General features: G+C 45.0%; 1 protein-coding gene and 1 long non-coding RNA gene across 5 annotated transcripts in view; one reads left to right on the top strand and one right to left on the bottom strand.

Annotated features, from left to right (window-relative positions):
* Positions 1–3,187: 3,187 nt before the first annotated feature.
* Positions 3,188–25,816, bottom strand: part of LOC134909541 (uncharacterized) — a 51,430-nt gene continuing 28,801 nt past the window's right edge. For both annotated transcript variants that reach the window (XR_010175961.1, XR_010175960.1), the window contains exons 2-3: positions 7,325–7,505; positions 3,188–3,739 (exon numbers count right to left, since the gene is read on the bottom strand). This is a non-coding gene — a long non-coding RNA (uncharacterized LOC134909541). The remainder of the gene's footprint in view (positions 3,740–7,324; positions 7,506–25,816) is intronic.
* The window catches only part of LOC134909523 (excitatory amino acid transporter 1-like), a 144,288-nt gene continuing 122,427 nt past the window's right edge, over positions 3,956–25,816 (top strand). The window contains exon 1 of one of the 3 annotated variants that reach the window (XM_063916495.1): positions 3,956–4,023. The gene's annotated coding sequence lies outside the window, so the exon portion shown is untranslated. Of the gene's footprint in view, positions 4,024–4,347; positions 4,411–25,816 lie in introns of those variants that run through there. The other 2 variants (XM_063916504.1, XM_063916522.1) reach the window with 2 other exon arrangements.

Here is a 25,816-nt window from a genome sequence, read left to right as displayed (position 1 = left end):
GTCGACCTAGTGACCATGTCGACCTAATGACAATGATGACCAACAGTGTCATCCTAAGTGTTGTCGACCTAAAGACCGGATACCGTATTAACATCTTGTTTGCCTGAGTGGGGATGTGAAAACTCCCCCTTTGGCGACACCTTAGTGCTGATGTGTGGTTTCTCCTCCCTGCTGGCTCCACTGGATATGCATGAGGTCTCGCCAGGGGTTAAAGTGAGCCGTAACAGGGCGGAATTGCGTTTCATCAGTTCCATTTGGAGACGGAACCCGTTTTGCCTCATCCAACCCACCTAACACAGGATGTCAGCCCGGCGCTGCAGGGAGATGCCAGGCGCCCGCTGAGATCTCGTTCTCAGTGAGCACCCGGCTCCATCCCCACAGCAGCAGCCGGAGGATGGAGATCACTCCTAAGCTCCGGCTTCCGGCTCCCACAGTGTGCACTATGGGAGAGACATCATGACGTCTTTCCTATAGTTCAGAGGAGCAGGTGGCCAGATTGACAGCAGCGGTCGGACGTAGGAGCAGGATTTAAAGTAAGTATTGTGGATTTTTGTGTGAAAGGGGCACTACTATTTGGGGCATTACTACAAACGGCTTTATTACTGAGGGCGCTATTACAGGGGAATTACCACTGGGAGGCATTACTATGGGGGGCATTACTACTGGGGGCACTATTACAGGGGCATTACCACTGGGGGCATTACTACTCGGGGCACTTATAATGGGAGCATTACTACAGAGGTGCATTACTACTGACGGCATTATTACAGTGGACACCTCTAATGGGGACATTACCACAGGGGGCACTACTACAGAGGCATTACTAGTGGGGGGTACTACTACAGGGGGCATTACTACTGGGTGCAAAAATACTCGGGGGAACTTCTAATGGGGGCATAACCACTTGGTCACTACTACAGGGGGTATTTTTACTGGGGGTTCTACTAATGAGTGCACTGCATAAGGGGCACCACTACTGGGGACACTGCATAAGGGGCATTACTGCTGTGGGCATTATGTGTATTAGGGGCACTACTACTGTTGGCACTTTGTATAAGGGCACTGATGTGGGCATTGTGTAAAAGGGGCACTACTGTGTGTTAAAGCATGAATAAGGCGCTACTACTATGGGCTCTGCATAAGGGGCACTACAACTGTGGGCACTGCATAAGGGGCATTACTGCTGTGGGCATTATGTGTATTAGGGGCACTACTACTGTTGGCACTTTGTATAAGGGCACTGATGTGGGCATTGTGTAAAAGGGGCACTACTGTGTGTTAAAGCATGAATAAGGGACACTACTATGTGGTGTAATGTACAGTAAATCAGGGGCACTGTGTGGTGTAATGTGAATTGTACTACTGTGTGGCGTCATTTAAATTGGGGATATTATTGTGTGATCACGCCCCTTTATTTTTGTGACCACGTCCCTTTTTGAGACCACATCCTTTGGGGTGCATGTCTGCGGCACGCGCAGTCCCTTTATTGGATGAGTATAGGGGGTTGAGTTCCACCACTTCTCTAGGACCACTTTAAACACTGGATCGCGCTACTATTGTGAGATCTCCTGTGCAACCCGGATCCGGCAGCCACCACAGCGCTGTCCCTGCTGTGGTGTATGGGCATTGACACCTGCAGCTGTTGAAATCGATAGTTGCAGGTGTCGGAACAGTGAGTACTACTGACCAGTCATACATTTCTCTGCAACATCAGTGTGCTATCTTGTAGATAGCAGCGCAAATATATGACCTGTCATGTAGCACACACCACCGAATTCATACATGGGGAGAAGCGGTATCAGCACACATAACGTACGGTGATACTGCTTATGCCCCATACCGAACCAGGCCCATAGAGTGTAACCGCTACTGCAGGGATGGGGAACCTTCGGCCCTCCAGCTGTTGTTGAACTACCCATACCAGGATGCCCTGCAACAGTTTTTGCATGGCCAAATAGCAAAACTGTAGCAAGGCATGCTGGTAGGTGTAGTTCAACAACAGCTGGAGGGCCGAAGGTTCCCCATCCCTGCGCTACTGGGACAGGTACTAATGTGAATGGCTAAAGATTCTCTGTAAAGCATGTATACTATATAAACTATCAATAAAATGTATTAAAGAATAAATTATGCACTATTTAAATAGATGATAATAATCATTTTGTGAGACTCTAAGGCAGGCATTCCCAACCGCGGTCCTCAAGGCACACCAACAGTGCAGGTTTTAGTGATGTCCAGGCTGCAGCACAGATGGTTAAATCAAAATAACTGAGCTACTAATTAAGTCACCTGTGCTCAAGCCTGGATATCACAAAAACCTGCACTGTTAGTGTGCCTTGAGGACTGTGGTTGGGAATGCCTGCTCTAAGGTGTTTATTCACATTCAGTTTTAAAACCCAGTGCTTCAGATTGTGTTTATGCAGCTAGTAAAATCTTTGCCCTTTTAAATTCCGGTGATAAACACGATCAGAACCTTTGTAAAACTCCTAAGTCCCTTCTGATGCACCTATGCTATTCTGTTATTTACAAATGTCAGTAAAAATGCTAGCTGCCAATAACAACAATTTTTATAATTGTTAATGCTGCTTTTTTCAATAACCTAAGCCACCATTCATAGAATCAAGGCTGTTTCTTGCCAATTTGGCTCCCAGTGCGAGATTAAAAAATGCCCCCCCCCCCCGTAGATATAAAAAAAACTGAAGACTACCTTAAACCCCAGCTTTTGACCCTGCACCAACAGACCTCGGCCACCACAAGTAAATTCCACCATATTAAGCATTATACATTATGCTCTACAGCAGAGCTGGCCTAACCAGTCCTCGAGATCTAGCAACAGTTCACATTTTCCAGACCTCCTAGCTGGTGCACAGGTGTAGTAATTACTAATTAAGGTGTGCTGCATTCATTCCTAACTGACAATTCTACAGATCTCCAGGAGGCCTGGAAAACATGAACTGTTGGTAGATCTCGAGGACCGGTTTGGCCAGCCCTGCTCTACAGTAAAGCTTCTAATTACTTTAAATTACCTGCTCATTGCCAAGGGTTTCACGCGCTGGGTGTCATGCACGTCTGCTGCTAGAAACGGCACTGCATGACACCCCCTCTTTAAAAAAAAAAAAAAAACACATGGAAACAGTAATATTGCATTTGCAGGCTCCCATGCAACCACCCCACCCAACAAACACACCTTTTATTAAAAAAAAATACCATGACATGTTGTAATTTATGTATGTTCTAACTTAATAATTATAACCCTCACCTGGCTGGCAGAATATAGCAGAAAACAGTCTATTTATTCAATAATGGCACGGCACCCTGACTGACACTGTCTGTTGTACACAGACACTCTGCTGGCACTGTCACAAAACATAAAAGGGGGGGGGGGGGGGGAGGGTGTAGTATTATTTTATTTGGAGTTACTGCACTGAGCCAGGGAGCCAGGGAGCAAAGCAGACCCAGTCACAGAATAAATACCCACTCTGCAGCGAGCGGTGGTCTCACTGAGAGAGTGGGACTGCGGTTGGTCCTATCCTCCTTCTGCTGCCGCTGCCCGCTGAATACACCGCCGCTCTGCTGTGAAATGGCACCCTCCCATCCGCTCCTCCTCGGCGTCTCCTCTTACAACGGTGCAACCGCGTCACAATGCTGAACTCCGCCCAGCGACTGGAGTAACACGAAGGGGCAGGAGGAATACACTGGAAGAGAAGGGGTTTTGGCGGCTTGCCCGCTGGTAGAAACGGCCCTGCATAGAATTATGTAGTAAATAAAGCTGCATATTACAATATCTGTATAAGCTATGTTTAGTACAAAAATATGATCAAACCATACCTCCCAACATGACCCTCTCCAGGAGGGACACAATGCTCTGCTTCTGGGCTTTCCTCTTAATTTATGATTGCCGGCACCTGTTTTGAACAGGTTAATGGATAAGAAAGGTGTTTCACCACAGGTGATGGCAATCATACATTAAGAGGGGAGTCCAGAGGCAGATTATTGTGTCCCTCCTGGAGAGGGCCATGTTGGGAGGTATGATCAAACTGCATGTACAGATGACTGTCACTAATCACAGAAGAGGCTAAGCAGTGTGATGTACAGTATGTGTGTTAAGGAACACGTGAGGCTGTAAGCTCAGTGCTTCTGTGTATAGCCAGTGCTGTATAAACTGTGCCATTTATTCCCCTGTGTTGCTAGCTCTGGGCTACAGTACAGTCACAGTGAGAATAACTACTGTATGTGTGTCACAGATGATTGCAAGGAACAGTTGATTTTGCAAATATACTAATATTTAAAGTAGATCAGATATGTGGCTTGGCGGCAAAAGGGTTTCTTCCCACTCACGCTCCTCCACCCTTTTGCTTCCAGCCACACAAGTTCTCTTTTCTCAAACCATATGGTTTGTGCTCCCCTTACACTGTAAGTATACAGCTTTGTTACAATGGAATTTTGTTCATGTGTTTCCTGTATATGTATTTATTTACATTGTCGTGCGGTTTGTGCATTCAGAAAGTGTATTTGATGTATTTTAATAATTATCTTACCAAGAATATACATACTGCTGGTCCTGAGAAATGCACACACATAGCTCTTCATTTTAACACTTTCACTGCTGCTTTTCTGTGACAAAATACTGCATGATTACCCCAGCTGTTTTACTACCACCCATCTATGTATAAGCACACAGATGGTAACTTGCAATTCCAGCTCTCTCATACTGCATATGATACCTCCCAACATGACTCTCTCCAGGAGGGACAGAAAGCTCTGTTCCTGGACTTTTCTCTTAATGTATGATTGCCATCACCTGTGCTGAAACACCTTTCTTATCCATTAACCTGTTCAACACAGGTGCCAGCAATCTTAAATTAAAAGAAAAGTCCAGAAGCAGAGCATTGTGTCCCTCCTGGAGAGGGACATGTTGGGAGGTATGATACTGTATGTAAACTTTATATTATATTTAATTAGTGTATATGTGCCCCATATTTGACAGCAAGCTGCAAAAATTAATGGTTGTAAAAAGTAATGCAGTAATTGTGATGACGAGGTATATTTCACAGGGGTCAGTTCAATTAGGAGTGAGTTAGCGAAGGCGAGTTTGTTTCATGAAACTTGTATACATCACGTGAATGTGAGTTTCAATTGGAAACCCTTTCGGCGAGGATGCACAACTTTTGTATAAAAAAAAAGCGAACTGGGAAAAGTGTATAAAAGGTGGGTAACCCATCCTAGACCAAAAAACTGGCAAATAAGATAGCAGGAGCATATAGAAGGCTTTTAATGGCATCAAGAGAACACTGTAGGTTATAAAAAGGTTTCATATTGATCATTTTTGCACTTCTATACATGGTGGAACTATGATAGCCAGCGACTGTTTTTCATCTAATTCAAGTCTTTCCAGCATTTTGGAGTACAGAAAAATGTATGTACAGTGATATTCTGTGTGTGTGTTTTAATACCTTTTTGATAGTTAATCATTCAGTACGCCTCCACATCATTAACCATTTAGTGACATTTTTAAAGAAAATGACCTGAAAACAGACATGTATTTATTGGCCAAATTATGCTATTTAAACCCCTCCAAGTGCATGATTGCTTATTGGGAGGGTGCGCCAGATGTTCTGCACTGTGTGCCGACAGTTGTATCTTACAATAAAGACTTGCCCTAACTCTCCACTTGCTCAGGGGGGTGCCCACATATCCTCTGAAAAAGCAAGGAATTGAATTGCAAATGAAATTCGCAGTGCAAGTTCACTGGACACTCGCACTTAATTGAGTTGATCCCCCTAATTGTCACCTGACTAGTTTAGTTTTTCAACTGTAGCCATTTAAAATGGTTGGTTCATGATTATGTAAATACAGTATGTAATAGTGGGGGTCATTCCGAGTTGATCGCTAGCTGCCGTTGTTCGCAGCGCAGCGATCGGGCTAAAAAGCGGCATTTCTGCACATGCATATGGGCTGCAATGCGCACGCGTGTCGTACGGGTACAAAGGCAGTTGTGGTTTTGCACAGGTTGTAATGAAGTATTCAGTCGCTCTGATGGCCGCAAGAAGATTGACAGGAAGGGGGCGTTTCTGGGTGTCAACTGACCGTTTTCAGGGAGTGTTTGCAAACATGCAGGCATGTCTGAAAAAATGCAGGCGTGGCTGGGCGTTCGCTGGGCGGGTGTATGACGTCAAATCCGGACACAAATAGGCTGAAGTGAGTAGGTTCAGAGCTACGCTGAAACTGCAAAAACTTTTTTTGCAGAGCTCGGCTGCACATGCGTTAGCACTTCTGCTAAGCTAAAATACACTCCCCAGTGGGCGGCGGCATAGCGTTTGCATGGCTGCTAAAACTAGCTAGTGAGCGATCAACTCGGAATGACCCCCAGTGTTCAATTCATATGTATGCTGATATGTACTCCTTTCACACATGCAGCTATATCCTGGGTTTTTGCACGTGAACACGCATCAACACGGAATTTTTGCATGCATGAAAAGAAACCACCCAGGGCCATGCTGGCTTGCTAGATCCAGCAAATTTCCAGGTCACATGTCTGAAAGCAGCATACAGTATGAGCAGAGGCGTAACTCTGGGAGGCAATGGAGTCGGCTGCCGCCGGGCTCCTGCCCTGAAGAGGGCACCACTCCTCAGGGATGTTGGGGACTGGAGTCCCAGCAGGCATTTGTAGCCATGGATAGAGCCACTGACATACCTTAGTGGTGTAAGCTGTCTCACTCTTCTGTGCACATCTGCCCCCTTCCCCCGGCAAGTACTACAGTCACCTGCTGCTGGCCGGTGGCTGCCATTGTGCAGGGGGTCTCTGCTGGTGGTTTCTGGCCCCTAAGTCTCCTCTGTGTGTTCTGCTGCCGCCTATCCCTCCTCAGACCCTGCCCATCGAAGACACCCTGACGGTTCCTACGACAGACACCCAGGCCCCAAAGTACAGGCTGGGAGTTACTGTGTGTGTGAGAAGGAGAGGGGGGGGCTGATTCAGACATAGGCTGCATGTTACTCTGTGTGTGTGTGTGTGTGTGTGTGTGTGTGTCTGTCTATCTATCTTTCTAGGGGGGGCACCAACATTTTTCTTGCCTCTGGGCGCCTGCGACGAACTTACGCCACTGAGTATGAGGCATATTTGTCAAACAATGTTGCTTAATGTTTGTGCAGCTTTTTAAAGTTTTATGCCCATATGATGAGGAGTAGGCATCATAACATGCCTCTTCGGGGGAAATATACTAAAGATCAATTTTGATCAATTTAATATCAATCAAAATCAATGTTGTACTTCCAGGGCCAAAAATCACATTTATTAATATTTAGAAATAGATATTATAAAAAAAATTACCTGTTAGCAAATGTGGGTTTCAGCCCTGAAACCCAACATCCATTTTCTCCAGCTCTCTGCAACAAATCTCTTCCCAATTTCCACATTCTCCTGTCCTGATTTGGAAGTACCACATCTTAACCAAACCCTATAGCAGCCCTTGATCACACTTCACTTCATCCTTGGTGTCACTCATCATTCTCTAAACAAATATGCAAAGTAGAATATCATTAGCGTAAATCTTGTACATTGGTAAAGTGGAGAGAGATAAAGTACCAACCAATCAGCTCCCAACTGCCATGTTACAGGGTGTGTTTGAAAAATGACAGCTAGGAGCTGATTGATTAGTGGTTTTTCTCTTTCCACTGTATCACTCTCCATTGTTTAGTACATTTGCCCGATATGATGCTATCTAATCTATCACTATATATAAATGCTTTGGACAATACTAAAGAACTTAACTGCCAATCTATTATCTCTGCTAAGACCAGAGGTTAAAGTGAGCCGGAACGGGGCGGATCTGCATTCCGTCAATTCCATTAGAAGACAGAACCAGTTCTGGCTCACCTAACCCAGAATGTGACCCCTGGGCCGCAGGGAGGTGTCGGGCACTGATTTTGTTACCAGCGGGAGCCAGGCTCGTTCTCCAGTGGCAGCCAGAGGCAGGAGCTCACTCCTGAGCTCTGGCTCAGGCAGTGTGCAGCTGTGCAACGCTATGGGAGAGACGTCATGATGTCTCTCCCATAGTTCCGAGGAGTGGGTGGCCAGAGGGAGGGCAGCAGTCCGGAAACAGAAGCGGGGCTGGTGAGCATTGTGTGTGTGTTTTTTTTTTTTTTGGTGTGTGTGTGTGTGTAAGTGGCGCTACTACAGGGGGCATATCTACTGGGGCAATACTACATGGGGCATTACTATTGAGGACATTGCATAGGGGGAACTTAATAAGGGGCATCACTCCTGGGGACATAAGGGACACTGTATAAGGGGCACAAATACTATGGGCACTACAACTTTGGGCACTAGCACTTCAGTGGGCATTGCATAAGGGGCACTATTACTGAGGGCATTGTATAAAGAGAACTACTGCTGTGGGCATTATGTGTATTTGAGGTGCTACTTCTATGGGCTTTGTGTATAAGGGGCACTAATGTGTGTCAGAACATGAATAAGATTATGCTACCGTGCAGTGTAATTTGAAATGGGGATACTATTGGGTGAACACGCCCCTTTCTTTTTGAGGCCATGCCCCTTCTTTGCGGTGCACGCAATCCCTTTATTGCACCCCTTGGCACCTTCTCTTCATTTCATCACATCAATATAGATGAAGTATCTGCTTTCTTCTCATCTTCCTCCTCTACTAGCGCTCTTCTTGGTCCTATTGTTAGGAGAGCATTCTGCACTGTCTCCTCATATTTGCCAGATCCCCACAAAAATGGAGGTACGTAGAACACACTTGCGCAACCTCCAAACCCATGCACTGCGGATCATGTGTGCCTTTACTGTGCATCTTCCTCTCCATCCTCCAAACTGTAAGGACATGCCCCTGAGTGCAGGGCCATAATAACCAATGGCCAGGCCCCTAGGCTTTCAGGTATTTTGAGCCCCATTTGGCACTTCAAACTTTCACTCTGCTACAGCTGATGTTTGGGAACCAGAGCTTATGCCATAATTGACACTTTCAGTACTCACGCGGACAGATACCCAGTTGAAATAGAAAAGTCTGTTGACCTCTTCTTTCACAGTGCAACTGTTATTCCTTTTCTTTTCTATTTTGAAATAGTGCTAGTAAGCTATTGATCTGTGCCTCCCCCCCCCCCACACTGTCTCAAAACAAACTTCAGCTGACCACAAGTGTGCCTTGCTATGTCGCAGAGTGCAAAGTGTCTTTTACTATTGGAGCCCTAGGGTAACAGTGCCTCAGCAAATATAATTGATAGACCCCTAGTCTCTGCAGGGCCCACAGGCTTCAGCCTAGTATGCCTTATGGATAATACTCCTCTGCCCACCCTCACCTCATCTCCCCTCCTCACTGTATGCTATTGACTTTGCCACTTACTTCAGAATCAAAACTGACTCCATATATTAGGACATTAATCCCACCAGTCCATCAGCAACCAGCCAATCTCTTTCCTTTACCACCCCTCCCCATCCCTCTCACGAACTCTGACATCTTTCTCCCTTGTATCTAGTAAAGAAGTCATAGTAATCATCCATTCCCCCTCCCAACTTCTTGGCTACTTCTATCCTTCTGGCTGTTCCCATCTTGCCCATCTGCTCAATCTCTCCCTCTCATCAAGCACTGTCCCTCTGCCTTCAAGAATGCACTCATCTCCCCTATTCTTCTTTTCTATTTTTCTTCTTGATCTCTCTGCTGATTTTGACACTGTGGACCACCCTCTCCATCTGCAAATCCTTCACTGCCTTGGTCTGCATGGTACTACCCTCTCCTGGCTGTCCTCCTACTTTTCTGACCATTCCTTCTCTGTCTCCACTCATGACTCCACATCCCCAAATTCCATTGATAGTTGGTATCCCCCAAATTTCTGTTCCTGGTCCTCTCCTTTTCTATATCTATATGTCCTCTTAGGTGATCTCATTAGCTCTTTTGACTTACAAAATCATCTCTATACTGAGGTTACGCAAACCTACCTTTCCACTTCTGGCCTCTCCCCTGCTTTCCTTACTCGTATCTCCAACTGTCTTCCCACCCTCCTGCACAACCTCACCTCTCACAATTTATTTATCTATTAATGGCACTACTATCTCCTTTAGGTCCCAAGTGTGCTGTCTTGGAGTAATCCTTGTCTCCTCCCTGTCTTTCAAACCACACATTCTGCACCTCTCACAAAACTGCTGTTTTAATCTCAAAAATATTTCCAGGATCAGACCTTTTCTCACCCAAGATGCTACTAAGACCCTTATCCACTCACTGATCATCTCCATACATGACTACTGTAATCTCCTCCTATCTGGGATCCCTGCCAAATACCTCTCTCCACTCCAAGCTATCCTCAATGTTGCAGCCCGGCTCAACTTCCTCATCAAATGTACTACGTCCACCTCCCCTCTTTTACAAACCCTTCACTGTCTCCCCTTTCCTTTCAGAATCCAAGCCAAGATTCTCACACTCGCTAACAAAGCTCTCACCCATTTACATCTTGACCTTATCTCCCTTTACACTCCCACCTGCCCTCTTGTATGCCGCCTCTCCTGCCTACTGATTACTTACTTCCACTCCTACCTCCAAGATTATTCACGTGCTGCTCCTTTCTTTGGTATTTTTTACTACTCTCCCTCAGACTTTCCACCTCTCTATAAAACTTCAAACAGGCTCATAAGTCCCACTACCCTGCCAACTCTCATCCTAACCCTTTGTTCCACACTCACTGTCTACCCCATCTATGTCACCCCTGTCTGCCTGCCCCTCCCCCTTACAACGTAAGCTCTCACAAGCAGGGCCCTATTTCCTCATGTGCTTTTCCTTCTCTTAAACCATCTTCTACTGCATACTCCCTTTGACAGCACCAAATCCCTTTGTTTTCTGCCACCCTGATACTTACTTCTGTCTCGTCTGCTGATGTAAAAATGTTTATTCATCCTGTACTTGTCCTATATTGTCTTAAACTGTAAGGCATTGTTTTCTTGTTTGCTTATTTGATTATGTACTCTGTAATTGGGCGCTGCGGAATCCTTGTGGTGCCATGTAAATAAGGATAATAATAATAGTAACGCAGCCCTGCCAGAGTGTCACCTGTAAGAGATTGTGCCAGAGACATAATGGAGCCACAAATACTGTAAGTTACACGATACACCGGTGTATCACCACCGCTAGCTGCATAATATATATTCCACTGCCACCACTGCATGTATCTGCAGGTATGTGATGCAGACACGGACATCGCATTTCACCGTCATTAACCCATTTCTTACTAGATCTGTTCATACTGTATTTTCTTGCATTGGGCTGCATTAATCCTGTGTTGTATCACATCCTACTTTCCACCTGGTTAATAAATCAGTCCCTAGTTAAGCTATTCATCATGTGGACTGACTACATCACAGACCGCTAACATTGACATGTGGTTAGGTCAATGGCTGGGAAGGCATTGGCCAATTCAAAAACCAAACACAAAAAACATGGATACCCTGATAAAGCTAACTATTTATCTTATTACATTCACTATAAAATGGGTAAGAGACTCAGTACGCAATTGGCGTATGGGGTACCGTAAGGGTACGCACTTAGAGTAGCAGACGCTTAGCCGTGGTCGAGACGCACATGCGACACGCTCGCTCACAACTTAACGCGTGGTGTCGAGCACGCTATAGGCGGCCGACTACCGTAATGCTACGCTACTAGCGTAGTGTATGCTCGTGACCACGAGGAGAACACGAGCGGCGCAGACACTCACGGGATGACACTCAGTAAACCTTGTATGCAACTCAGTGAAAGATTGAGTTTGCACTGTAAACCTTGGTTTTGTAATGTGAGCACAATGCAATGCTAATTAACCTCTATTGTATGAAAGCCTCTTGAGCGATTGAGACACTCTGAATACTCTTAGCAATGTAATAAACACACAATACCTTGCTAAGGTTCCAACACCTTTACTAACAATATCTAGCTATGTAAAAAAAAAGAAATAAACAGTTAACAGTTCATACACTACAGGCTAACATCAATATCTAAGCAGAATAACTACACATAAATATACAATATCGTCACAATCTTATACAATAACAGAGAGAGAGAGTATGGCAAAAACAAACAGAGATTTAGAATGGTCACAGAGAATAACTTACACACACTGGGGAATGATCGCTGCGCAGTCCTGGTACCAGCTCCGAGTTAGTCAAGATGAAAACCGTTTGTGGAGAGAAGACTGAGCTGGCCAGGCTGGCTGTCCTTATATACACTGCGTACAGTATACTACAAAGGGACCTACAATCTCATTGCTCATTGGACACAGGAATGTCTCCTCGCATCATAACAAAAGGTCATAGGTTAGTTTGAACAGGTGGGCTGTGACTATATCAAACTGCTCAGGTGGGAGGGAATCTGAGAATTCCCGCCGCATGGATAATGAACCGCAAATATAGTAAATGTCCAGAAACTACTAATAGACATAACTATACGCAGGAGCGATTAATCTTTACCTAACCAGCACCGGATTGTTTCTAATAAAATGTTCTTTAGTTAGGTACCAAACACCACTGCTCAAACCCTGTCTGACCCTTCATATCATGCAAAGAGGAATTTCTCTGTCCAGCGACCAGTTACATTAAACAAACTTAGTCATTTATTAAGGGGAACATTATCTATAAAACATACTATTTGGTTTTATTATTTAACGATTGAGTCGCCCGCTAGACGCACACAAACTCTACCGTAAATGCACATACCATGCGCTCGAGCGCATGGCCGAGGAGGCGCCATCACGCAGCTGCGAGTATCCGCACGCACGGGAGAGAATGTGCACGTGCAGCAGGCACGCGCATGAGGTGAATATATGGCAACGTGTAGCATGATATTTTTCCGACTTTGACAGTCCACCCTTTGGCAGTCATCAATAACTGCCACTTCCTAAAACAGTTCAAAAAGAAAAATATATGTCATCATGTAAATACCATTTTTATGATTGGGTAAAGGGAGGAGAGGAGCAGGTGGGAAAAAGTATGACCTAGTGAGATAGTAGAAGCATGTGTGTATGAATCCATGTTTGAGGGGTCATGTATCATCGTGCCGTACGTGTTCTAAATCAAGCTTCGAGGTATTGCGAAGTATACATTTGAATTCCTTCTTATCCCGTATTACGGGTCTGTGGATGGGCTGTCAAACTTTACCGAGCTCTTTGCGGCTTTTGGTTGCAACAAATGGGGGAGCACATTTAGTTGATGATACATGAATGGGGGGATATGTGAGTGCTGATATCTGTATCTATATTCCCTATCGACTATGTGTGTCATTACCTGGAGGTTGTAGAGGTGAAGATAAGAAGCAATTATTATACATGCAGTCGTAAACTATGTGAGTTTAATATGCATTTGATGATTGAGGTCTTGTCTGAAGTCTTGTCTTGATGTACATGTTGTCTGATGTCTCTTGGTGCTTTTGCTATAAATAACGAGCAAAAGTTATTCCATTGTACATAAAGTTACAGTCTCTATAGTATTGGGCTATCGTAAAAGTTAAAGTCACTAGGGAAATTGGGGGCTTGTAGCATAGTTCATCAATGGAGAAAACAAAGTATGTTTGCAGCCCTGCGCTACCAAGCTTTATGCTGCTGGTCTGTAACTCATGGGATTTTCCCTCATAAAACCCAACAAAACGAATACATGTAAAACAAAAAGATGGTTACAGACTAGCGCTATTATAAAGTATTAAAACTTTAAAACAGGAACTTGAAGTAAGAATCTCCTCATCCAGAACACCATTCAACTGTTTCCCCGCTTATCAGAAAGACACTCACTTTATAGTTCTGTCTCGAGTTCCTATAAAGGTATCTTTCACTCGGTGGGTGTCAGGTGTCTGGTCACTTAAAACAAGCTGGACTTTTGGAATATCAAAGTTACTGCCAATACTTTTAATTGACTGTTGTTTTTATCGGATGAATAAAATCGTGGACATTCACCAGAAAAACCAGTCTGTTTTGTTTCCTGCCGTCTGCATCGTGAGAGATACAAAAGATACCTTTATGTGCACGCGAGACAGGATAACAATGTAAGTGATATTCCAAAAGTCCAGCTTGTTTTAAGTGACCAGACACCTGACACCCACCGAGTGAAAGATACCTTTATAGGAACTCGAGACAGAACTATAAAGTGAGTGTCTTTCTGATAAGCGGGGAAACAGTTGAATGGTGTTCTGGATGAGGAGATTCTTACTTCAAGTTCCTGTTTTAATACTTTATAATAGCGCTAGTCTGTAACCATCTTTTTGTTTTACATAGTTCATCAATGGTCTGTATAAAAGAGGTTGTCAAATTCTTCTTCCAAGCGGATGTCTTTGTACCTTGGAGGAAAACAAAGGAGAAATGGGTGAAAGAAACGGACCGTGGAATCACATTTTCATCACAACATTGTCTCTATCGTTGGGTCATAAATCAAATTAGTTGTTGTTATTACAGTGTCTTTGCTCCCTAAACTCATCACCCTGGTATTACTTTTACGCTTCGCTAAAACCCGAACGCATCTAAATATCAGGCCAACCAATATGACGACTCCCAGAATACACAAAAGAAATTTCCCTACATCCATAATAATACCTTGGGCCCATTCTCCTAAGCCCGAGAACCAATTTCGTGGGTTCAACCATGACACCCAACTGGTCAGCTCATTACCCACAGCAGCGAGTGTGAGATTGTGTTTCCTTCGAAACTCCCATTTTAATTGTAAAATGTCATCCATCTTTTGGTCTATGACCTCGGCTGGGTCCTCCGTGCTGTTTGTAATGTACGTGCAGCACTTTATTCCATATTGAGTTGCTAGGGTAACATAATACCCGCCTGTCACAGCTGTGAGGTAATTGAGAATCATCCTATGCTGAACCAGTTCTGTTTTGTAGGCTTGTAACTCTTTCCCAGTGTACCTGAATGTGTCGTCATACATTTCGGTGATATTGTCTAATAAATTTGCAAGCGCAGATATATATTTATAATTTATCACTCCTCTGGCGGTACGAGTGATATCTAACGCGAGTAGGAATTGAATCCCGGTGGATTCATGGATCAGATCAGAGGCTGAATGCTCTGTCCTCTCTATCAGGTGCCGTTTAACGACGTGCTCGTAATGAGTGTGAGTATAAGGAGCTTGGGCACTGCGGTGAATATCTTTCCTTTTGTTATGGGTTACAGTCATTACTTCAGGCAGTACTTTTCCAATATAACACAGTCCCTCTGAGTTTGGGGCAAGCCACTTATACGCCTTCCTCCCGCATATGAAATATGCATCATCGGGGAGAACATATGGGACGGAGTATGACATTATCATGTTACAAATTTTCCATGTGAAATCTCCTAACCCTAATTCTCCCATCTGTTTAGTACACATATCAGGTTGTATGATATGTGCACAGTATCCTGGTGATACTTCTCCAACTCGCATGGTCCTACTTCCTAGAGTGTACCTATACCGGAAATATTTTCTATGGTCGGCTATCTGGCGCATAAGTTCTGTGTCTATGGGCATTCTGTCGGGTCTGTATGAAAAGGTCATGGTTTGATTACTCCATGACACTTCCCAATTTCCCGGCTTTCGGGGATTGGAAATGTTAAAGCACACTAAGGACCTATCCACATGATATTGGTGGAGCTTCAAACTAGGTGGACTAGAGATATTAAACCTCTTGTCCACCGGCCTCCCACCATTTAGCTCAAGTACCTCTCCTACAGTTAAAGGGAATGGTACTAGTCCTGATTTGCTATGACCTTGAGGTACTTGAGAGCATACCCAACAGTCTGTCTGATTTAACACTTTACCCACTAAGGAGTGAAAGTCACTCAATGGATGCCGGTCCATGTGGACATTAAAACTGGACTGACATTTCTTTATGCACCCATCCTCAACTATATTGTCACAATGCCTACAGATGCAGTTCTCTTCAGCTAACAATCCTTCACAATTCCTTCTATTGTCAATGCTACTAGATCGTTTTCTGATACTCGCCTTTACTCGGAGATTATGTTGCTCTTGGAAATTTACGCCTGCATCCTGGTCATCAGAACCCATTCCCGATCCTTTCTCGACCTCCATGGTACTCTCACCGAAACAGACTGCTCTGGTCAACATCATGGTCAACAGGAAAATCCGGATCACAGTCTCTTGGGGGCAAGTCCATCTTAGAGGAGTAAAAGGAGAAAAATAAGAAGGGGGAAAGGAAATAGGAGGGAGGTGGGAACTGGAGAAAATAACAAATGGGAAAAAGAAATCTGGCTCGACAAGCTTCCGGTCTTATTATTCTCAGCGCTCAGGTGTCGTCTCAATCCTCCCTGAACAGACACTCTAGTGATACAACCTCTACCGTCTGTTCTTTATCACGGGACCTCTCTGGGTCAGTGACCTTTTTACAATGAGTCGAATGGACCCAAGTCTCTCTCTCGGCAACCTTCAATGCTGTTGTGCTGGTCAATAAGACTTGATATGGTCCTTCCCATCTGTCAATAAGGCAACCTGAACGTAGAAAATTTCGTATCATTACATAATCCCCAGGTTCAATGTCATGACAATTACTGTCTGGCAGATCAGGAATCACCAACTTTAGATTATCATTCTGATTCCTCAATTGCTTACTCATCTTAACCAAGTACTTTACAGTTACTTCATTGTTACATTTCAAATCATCCTGGGGGTTAATCATAACATGAGGTTGTCGACCAAACAGAATTTCAAAAGGAGACAGATTAAGAGGGGACCTGGGAGTGGTTCTGATGCTGTATAATACAATTGGCAAAGCTTTGGGCCATAACAGTCCTGTTTCAGTCATTACCTTGCTCAATTTATTTTTAATAGTGCTGTTTACTCTTTCCACCTTCGCACTCGCCTGGGGGCGGTACAGAGTGTGCATCTTACTATTAATTCCCATCAACTTACACATTGTTTGAAAGACTTCACCTGTAAAATGGGTACCCCTATCACTTTCAATGATTCTAGGGATACCATACCTACACACAAATACCTGCACAATTTTCTTTGCAGTAAATACAGCGGTATTTGTGGCCGCTGGAAATGCTTCAACCCAATTTGAGAACACATCAATACAGACCAATACATGTTTTAAATTTCTACAAGGTGGCAATTGTATGAAATCAATTTGTATTACCTGGAAAGGACCATCTGTCGGAGGGATATGGGATGGCTCTGTCGGTATTGCCTTTCCGATATTCTTCCTCAAGCAGGTGAGACATGTCATCGCTCTTTTACCCGCATGAGAAGAAAATCCTGGGGCGCACCAATAAGCTCTTACCAACTTACACATTCCTTCTTTGCCTAGATGAGTCAGCCCATGTGCCGCTTCCGCTAGACTTGGAAGGTATGCTCTGGGTGCCACTGGCTTACCCTGTCCGTCTGTCCAGAGTCCTGAGGACTCCTGGCCATATCCTTTTGACCTCCAAACTGCCTTTTCTTGTGGTGAACACAAATTTTGCATTTCACACAATTTCTGTGTGTTTACAGTATTAAATACCATCAGTTGTGTACTGTCTGTTTGTATGGGGTTACAAGCTGCTGATTTAGCAGCTTCGTCTGCTCGGCTGTTACCAAGTGATACCGGGTCTTGGCTATATGTGTGAGCTTTACACTTGATAACAGCCACTCTGTCGGGTTCCTGTATCGCTGTTAGAAGTCTTTTGATGTGGGCTGCATGCGCTACGGGTGTGCCAGCTGCCGTCATGAAATTTCTGAGGCGCCATAGGGCCCCGAAATCATGGACTACTCCGAAGGCATACCTAGAATCTGTGTAAATATTGGCTGATTTGCCCTTAGCCAATTCACATGCTCTGGTTAGGGCAACCAGTTCAGCAACTTGTGCTGAGTGTGGTGGGCCTAGCGGTTCCGCTTCTATGGTACCTTGGTCATCTACGACTGCGTATCCAGTACACAAGTCTCCCGAGTCCGTCTGTCTGTGACAACTACCGTCAGTGTAGAAAGTAAAATCTACATCTTCCAGTGGGTTGTCACTGATGTCAGGCCTTGCCGTGAAATTTTGGGTCAAATATTCCATACAATCATGCATGTCATCCCCTGTATTAAATCCTCCTTCACCATCACTCTCATCCTCCACCCTTTGTGCCTGTCCAGGCACACCTGGGAGATACGTTGCAGGATTTAATGCGCTGCATCTCCTTATGGTGATGTTTACGGGGGCCATCAATGCCAATTCCCATCTTGTAAACCGCGCTGATGAGACGTGTCTGGTTTGGGCCGAATTCAGTAAGGCTGACACTGCATGTGGTGTATGAATTGTGAGGTTGTGTCCTAGCACTACATCTTCGCTTTTTGTGACTAGCAATGCTATTGCTGCAACGCTTCGCAAGCATGTGGGGAGGGATCGCGCTACCGTATCTAGCTGAGCGCTATAGTAGGCTACCGGCCTGCTGGCATCACCATGCTTCTGGGTTAAGACACCTGCTGCGCACCCAGCACTCTGTTCCGTACAGCTCAAAGGGTTTCCCATAGTCAGGCATACCTAATGCCGGTGCCTGCGTTAGGCACTGTTTAAGTCTCTCAAATGCCATCTCAGACTCGTCTGTGTGCAAAATCCGATCAGGTTTGTTTGAGGAGACCATCTCCTGCAAAGGTAGGGCTAGTATGGAAAAACCTGGGATCCAGTTACGGCAATACCCACACATTCCTAAAAATGTTCTAATCTGTTGCTGGGTTTGTGGCAGGGTCATGTCACGAATTGCTTGAATTCTATCAGCGGTAAGGTGTCTCAGTCCTTGTGTTAGACAGTGTCCCAAATACTTCACACGGGTTTGGCATAATTGTAACTTGTCCTTGGAAACCTTGTGTCCTGTGTCTGAAAGATGAAACAGGAGTTGTTTCGTATCTCTCAGGGACGCTTCCAGTGAATCTGAACACAGCAGTAAATCATCCACATACTGTATCAATATTGATCCACTCTCTGGTTGGAAAGACTGTAAACAATCATGCAGGGCCTGTGAGAAAATACTTGGACTGTCTATGAAACCTTGTGGTAATCGAGTCCAAGTGTACTGAACTCCTCTGTATGTGAATGCGAATAAGTATTGACTGTCAGGGTGCAGAGGTACCGAGAAGAAAGCGGAGCAGAGGTCAATCACAGTGAAAAATTTGGCAGTGGGAGGGATTTGCATAAGGATGACAGCTGGATTTGGCACTACGGGGAATTGACTCTCAACTATTTTGTTGATCCCTCTTAGATCCTGCACTAATCTGTAACCCCTCCCCCCACTTTTCAACAGGGAAGATGGGACTATTGGCAGTGCTGGACGTTCTTACCAGAATGCCCTGTTGTAGCAAGCGCTCTATTACAGGGTAAACTCCTAACTCCACCTCTGGCTTCGGAGGGTATTGTGGGATTTTTGGAGCTATCCTACCATCTTTTACTTGCACAACTACTGGGGCTACGTTTGCCATCAATCCAGTGTCTTGTCCATCCTTGGTCCAAAGTGATTCCGGTATCTGGGAAATAATTTCCTCTACCTTGGACGGACACCTATTTACAACAACAGTGTGTGACATTAATCTTGTTGGGGAGTCTAGCATATCCTGCGCTTCCTGAGCGTGGTTTTCGGGTATGTCCAAGAACACACCTTCAGGAGTACAGTATATGACGCATCCCATTTTGCACAGTAAATCTCTCCCTAGGAGATTAGTCGGAGCCGATGCAGCCAGCAGAAAAGAATGCTTGGTATGCAAAGGCCCTATCGTAATCTCTGCAGGTTTGCTTAAAGGGTAGTGCTGTACTACTCCTGTTACTCCCATGGCTGGAATTGTTTTACCAGTGGTTCTCATGCCCACGGTCGAATTTATCACTGACTTGGCCGCCCCCATATCTACAAGGAAATTTAGAGATTTACCAGCTACATCAATTGTGACCTCGGGTTCACTTCCAAGGCTCGCAATTAATTTTACTGGCTGCAGATTACAGGTGTGGCCCCGCCCCTATGGTGCGTGGTGACCTCCCTGCATTGCGCTGGCAGCTATTACCTGTGAAGGGGGTAAATGGGAACTATCAGTGACTTGCCAGTCTCTTTTTGGGGGATACCTTTTTGTTTCCCCTGCGTGTGGCTCATAACTCCGTCTCTGCGGTCCGTGATCCCAATTTCGTGTGTCATGTCGTTGTCTAGGGGGTTGATATGATTTTTGTGCATTTTTCGATCTACAGTCTTGTGCAAAATGTCCCTCTTTATGACAGTAATAACAAGTTACCACATTTGACTTACCCACAGGGGTCGGAGATTTATACTGAGGTGGCCTTGTGGTCAGGGCCTGTATACTTACGGCCATTAACTTATCACTTTGTGACTCCCTGTGTCTGGTGATATTCTGATCATGATCAATAGCGGCCTCTCTCAAAGTAGCCACCGACAGACCTCGCCAACATGGTTGGGTGGTCTGTACCCTCGTCCTCAATACTTCCTTTAAACCATCCATTAACACAGATACTGCTACTTCTCTATGATTCACATTTGTCTTAATGTCTTCTTGTCTTCTATGCCTGTATACTTAGCCATATCCTGTAGCGCCCGATGAAAATAATCAGCAGCTGTTTCTCCCTCTTTTTGTTTGATGGAGAAAATTTTGTTCCATTTGGCAACAGCTGGAAAATACTCTTTTTTAACTGTAAATTTATTCTCTTTACATTATCTTGGTTGTACACGTCCGTAAGGGGTACCTCTTCATCTAATTTACAGTCAGCTATAAATCTCGCTGAGTCGACATTGGAGGGTAAACATGCCCTCAGCAATATCTGCCAGTCTTTGTTATTGGGCTCCACAGTATTTCCTAGCTCTCTAATGTATTCCTGGCTTGCAACTAGATCTTTCCTAGGATCAGGGAATTCAGACACCATTGATCTTAATTCCATTCGGGAAAAGGGGCAGTGCATGGTGATGTGTCTGACAGGAGTGAGTCCTGAAATGTCAGTTTTCCCATTTGGCACTGCAATTACCCTAACGGGATTAAGCTCAATAACATCATTCTGAGTAGATTCTACAACATGTGGTGAAATGGTTTCAGCATAGTGTATGGTGCTGTACTTACCAGTTGATACGACCTCACCTGTCCCTCCACTAGGGGCCTTTGATACTGCTCTTACTGGTTGGGACGTGCCCACTGTTGTTTCTGCTATGGTGGCTGCTAGAGAGAGTGCCGATATTGTTGTTGGCTCATCCTCTTGGTCACAATCCTGGGGAAAGTTTAAAACAGGGTACAGCTTGCACGGGTTAATATTAGCATCAACAATCTTGGTTACATTATTCTTAACATTTATACAGTTACTAAGTGCATGTTTATCATTCACCAGTGTGCCATTCTCTGTAACCACCTTCTCTCCCGTTATGTATGGTGGTGGTGGTGGCGCGGTGGCTATCAGTTTTCTGATAGGGTTAGATCCAGCCGCTTGAGCCAATCCTCTTTGTATTTCACCTTCCTGTTGCCATAACTGTAAATAATCATAATGTTTGATCCGTCTCTTTGCAGATTTAATGAGACATATCCTTCTCCTTAGATTTTGTAACACCTCGGGACTAAAACTGCCTACCCTTGGGAACTTTTCCCCATCATGCACAGTCATTCTTTCCCATTCATCGCACAAAACCTCTGTGTGTGAACCGTATTTCTCACACATGACATACCTTGCCGACCCGATTGGTCGGTTTACTAAGTCAACCCGAACCGAGGTTGATCGCCCCCTACCTGAACAATTGGCCCCCATCTTTGCAGGTGTTGCTTTCACTACCTCTGACCTTCAAATCAGGGTCTTCAGCGAACCCTTACAAAAACCAAAATGTCCGGGGTAGGCCGGCGGCGGAAGTTTACCGAGTACCTCCACTCACTCACCCACGTCGACCAATACGCCCACACACTGCCCTAGCGCTGGCGTACTCAACCTAGGGCCCCTGCGACCTGAACCTCTATTTACTGGAACATGTGGGTGTGATCCGAAGAGCACTTAACCCTTCCCAGTAATTATTGGTTGTTAGAGAATTCCCGAGTGACCAGCGAACCTCCCTTAAAATAAAAAAAAATTACACAAATCACGTTAGAATGTACAAATAGCGTTTATGACCCCTCTAGCGTACGCAAATGGTACTGGGTCAAGTTACTAACTAATGCACACAATTACGTGCGGTACAATCGTTCTGCACATAAGCAACTCATCTTATGTGCGGAGCGACCAGTGGAATCGAAAATTGTGGCTGCGAATTCCTTCAGCCAGAGCTTAATGGCCTATATGGGTACCGCACCAACCCTTCCTGGTGTTGTGCTCCTTTACTCTTTATCTATAGCGGACTTCTTAGTCTGCTGTACCTAGACCTCCTGGTCTGTCTGGACCTCCTGGTCTGTGCTACAGTAGACCTCCTGGTCTGCTATACTCTAATGCTCTTATTAATATGTTTAACAAGGGATGCCTCCCAAGCCACCGTGCCGTCACTTACACGTATGTACCTCACGAGAACTCGATGATTTCCTGTGGTTCAACCCCAAAATTTTAGAAACTTATATATATGTATACACACTCTTTCACCTCATATACTCTTTACTTTCGTTTCTGCGCAGAAATCCCTTTCATTCAGTATCGCAGGCTAATCCCGAGGAGTTGCAACTAGAGAAGGATCTATTGGCTTAAAATTTTGGACACTGAGATTGATTTGCGCTATTATCGCGTTGCCTCCTTATCGCCTAACTAAAACAATACTATCGTGTTATTTGTATTATGTGGGCGTACCCAGACGCTCCGTTGCGTAATATACGCTCCGTGCGTCGGCCCTTGCGTCGCGTATGCTAGTCCCGCCCTTTGTTAGAGACACATGTACGCAAGCCAGGTATATCCACAGAAATACAATTAACACGTTTATATCAATGTAGATGATCTTTAACTGTAATCATTTACTGAACACCACACCGAACTTCCTTGTATCTTAGGCAAGCCGTGCGCGTGTTTTACAAATTACTCCTTAACGTATTAATATTACTTTTAACTACCAATAGCAACAAATCTTTCTCAGCACGTTATCAATTGTGAAATGGCAAACAGGAAAGTGAGGTGTGAAAATACACAAATGAAAAGAGATACAGGTGTGTGCATGCGTGCGTGTGTCCGTACGCAAAACAGAAATAAACAGTTTTTTAAAAGACAATAGCGTACTGTTCTTACCTTCCGGTTCCGGATTCCACCAGCACTCCTACAACGTAGTGAAACAGACGTTGTAGGAGTGCTGGTGGAATAGACGCTTATCTAGCCAGCACTACTGTATCCCGATACGAAGGGATACTGCCTTCCCGCCCTTGCTGACAGATAAATCTGTGTTCGCTGGTGCGGATATGTGGAGGACGGACGAGCCGCCAATTGATAAAGCGAACTATTTATCTTATTACATTCACTATAAAATGGGTAAGAGACTCAGTACGCAATTGGCGTATGGGGTACCGTAAGGGTATGCACTTAGCGTAGCAGACGCTTAGCCGTGGTCGAGATGCACATGCGACACGCTCGCTCACAACTTAACGCGTGGTGTCGAGCACGCTATAGGCGGCCGACTACCGTAATGCTACGCTACTAGCGTAGCGTACGCTCGTGACCATGAGGAGAACACGAGCAGCGCAGACGCTCACGGGATGACACTCAGTAAACCTTGTATGCAACACAGTGAAAGATTGAGTTTGTACTGTAAACCTTGGTTTTGTAATGTGAGCACAATGCAATGCTAATTAACCTCTATTGTATGAAAGCCTCTTGAGCGATTGAGACACTCTGAATACTCTTAGCAATGTAATAAACACACAATACCTTGCTAAGGTTCCAACACCTTTACTAACAATATCTAGCTATGTAAAAAAAAGAAATAAACAGTTAACAGTTCATACACTACAGGCTAACATCAATATCTAAGCAGAATAACTACACATAAATATACAATATCGTCACAATCTTATACAATAACAGAGAGAGAGAGTATGGCAAATACAAACAGAGATTTAGAATGGTCACAGAGAATAACTTACACACACTGGGGAATGATCGCTGCGCAGTCCTGGTACCAGCTCCGAGTTAGTCAAGATGAAAACCGTTTGTGGAGAGAAGACTGAGCTGGCCAGGCTGGCTGTCCTTATATACACTGCGTACAGTATACTACAAAGGGACCTACAATCTCATTGTTCATTGGACACAGGAATGTCTCCTCGCATCATAACAAAAGGTCATAGGTTAGTTTGAACAGGTGGGCTGTGACTATATCAAACTGCTCAGGTGGGAGGGAATCTGAGAATTCCCGCCGCATGGATAATGAACCTCAAATATAGTAAATGTACCAAACACCACTGCTCAAACCCTGTCTGACCCTTCGTACCATGCAAAGAGGAATTTCTCTGTCCAGCGACCAGTTACATTAAACAAACTTAGTCATTATTAAGGGGAACATTATCTATAAAACATACTATTTGGTTTTATTATTTAACGATTGAGTCGCCCGCTAGACGCACACAAACTCTACCGTAAATGCACATACCACGCGCTCGAGCGCATGGCCGAGGAGGCGCCATCACGCAGCTGCGAGTATCCGCACGCACGGGAGAGAATGTGCACGTGCAGCAGGCACGCGCATGAGGTGAATATATGGCAACGTGTAGCATGATATTTTTCCGACTTTGACAACCCGCTCAAATCAGTGACCCACCCCGGGCCTCTTAGCCTGGTCTGGTTTTGGAAATGGGTAAAAAACAACATGGGGTCCCCCCTATTTTTCAATAACAGGTACAGGACTGACCAACTAGTGTTGGTGAGTTAATGGAAAGAGTCAATATTCTTCTTTACAGGTGGCCTATAGGTCCCTGCAAGCCTGTCTCAGCATGCCAACACTTGTGCCATGCCTCCTTACAAAAAACTCCTGTAAAGTTAGCATTTGAGGTGTTAAAAAGCAACACTGCACGCTCCACAGGGGGTGCCACTGTGCCACTCAAGATCAAGGGGGGCACGATCAGTGCAATCACTCACCCCACGCATAGCCATAGAAGACAGATGCTGCTCAGCGGGAGCAGCCTCCCTGCACCCACTGCAGCCCAGCACATGCGGACAGGCAGAAGCCAAGGTTTTGCCAGGTAAAGCACAGGGGGAAGGGCAGGGTGAGTGGTAGACCCAGGCTCCCACTGGCTCCTTCCATCAGGCCTAGGTAATTAGTACCCATCGGTAATGGCTCCAGAAATGGGGTTGCAGCATAGTCCAAAATTCAAAAACGGGGAGCCTTACAAACTGCCGCTCCAAATGCTGCCAAACGTCAAAGGACAGGACTTACTGGCAGTTGGGATCCCCTATTTGAATTTTGGACTGCACTGCAGCCCCACCTCTGGAGCCGCCACTTGTACCCACCCTTCTCTCTGCGCCACTACTAGACATTAAGGTCCCACTGGCAACTAGTCCACCTGTAAAGGAAATCTTAAAATAAAGACAGGATACCCTGTGGCCACTGCTGAACTCTGCAGTAATGTCTCCGGGCAAACCACCATGCCTGCGATCTCCTTCAGATTCTGGGCAGTGCCAGAATCATATGACATGGATACAGTAAGGCTACAGGGGCTGCCAGGCAGTGTAATATATGTTGGCATGTGCCCACCTGACAGCTGCTGCAGTCCTATAACATCTGCCTCACTGACAAGAGCAGCCCTTGATGTAGGCTCAAGGCACACACCCCTCAGTGAGGCAGATGTAATAGATGCCTCCCTTGGTGTTTTTTGACAACTACATTACTGCCTGTGGCAGTTTTTGATTGTCAGAACGGTGGCAGAGCTTTCAATTTCTCTTCTGTTTCTCTGTATTTG

The sequence above is a fragment of the Pseudophryne corroboree genome, chromosome 1 (assembly GCF_028390025.1).
Source record: "Pseudophryne corroboree isolate aPseCor3 chromosome 1, aPseCor3.hap2, whole genome shotgun sequence".
In the NCBI taxonomy this organism is placed as follows: Eukaryota; Metazoa; Chordata; class Amphibia; order Anura; family Myobatrachidae; genus Pseudophryne; species Pseudophryne corroboree.
This window is presented reverse-complemented; position numbering and strand designations above follow the sequence as displayed.